Raw genomic sequence first — 1177 nt, 5'->3', positions numbered from 1 at the left:
CAGGAGTTCTTTTACGTGCCAGTAAATCTCTCCACACGAGGCTGATGTATTTGACCATCTTCAAATACCACCGGACTGAGCCAGGATCGAACCTGCCAAGTTGGGGTCAGAAGGCCAGTGCTCCAACTGTCTGAGCCAGTCAGTCCGGCAAATATGTAAAATGAAACACAGGTATAACCATATTACAACCACAATTCGCCAACATTTCTAATTTTCAGTTCTCTACAAGTAAAAGAATTACATAAGAATTCAGGCCCTAGTCATGAACTTTCAAACTTGTCTAGCAGTAATTGTAACATTTATGTGTTTTGAAGACTTGGTCTATAAAGTTTCAAGTTTGAGTAATTAAATGGCGTATGGCTTTTAGCAGTGGCGTGCGGTGAAAAAATTATTTACCCCAGCTGCAAAAATTGTTTTTTTTTCAAATATAAACAATCGTAGGCCCACTACACTCTCTAAAGTCATCATTACCATTTTATAAAGCTGCGTTTTTCGTTGAAAGGTCTACCTGAGTGATATTTTCAACCACCTGCTAGCACATACTTCCAAATTGATATCCACGGCAGTACGACACCATCATATCTCAATCTATAGCAGATTTTAAACAATGTACTTACAGTTTCACCCGGTGACGCTTCGTGATAGATAGTACAGTCATGGTTTTCACAAAAATACACTGGGACTAACTACTTGTTTTTTACTGAAAAAGCCTAATCTAAACTAATCAGCAAAAGTTAACTGATATTTTACCGTCGCTGAAGGTTTATAGTTTCACTCACATACTGAGTGTACGTGCATCAACGACAGACGATCGAAAATATTTGTCACGACGTATAACAAACGTTATATTCATGACGAATTCCACAGAACTTGCAAAACCTTTACCTATAATCCAATAGGAACACTATAAAAATTCACCATATACCGGTACCACCATCACAGACAACCAAATACAAAATGCTTTTACTTCGCGCTTAACTCTGTGTTCATGCTGGGCAACCTAAATATGTTTCTGTGGCTATCGGAACACATCTACACCTGCCATAAACGAATTGCTCGAAAAAACTGTATACATGCCGAAAACCAAGACTAAAATATATTCTTCTATATTGCAATTGATTTCATAAACCGGCTCTATTTTTATTAGCAAGACGATGTGCAAGTGGCTATATTTCTT

The sequence above is a fragment of the Anabrus simplex genome, chromosome 4 (genome assembly GCF_040414725.1).
Source record: "Anabrus simplex isolate iqAnaSimp1 chromosome 4, ASM4041472v1, whole genome shotgun sequence".
NCBI lineage: Eukaryota > Metazoa > Arthropoda > Insecta > Orthoptera > Tettigoniidae > Anabrus > Anabrus simplex.
Note: the sequence above shows the minus strand (reverse complement) of the source record.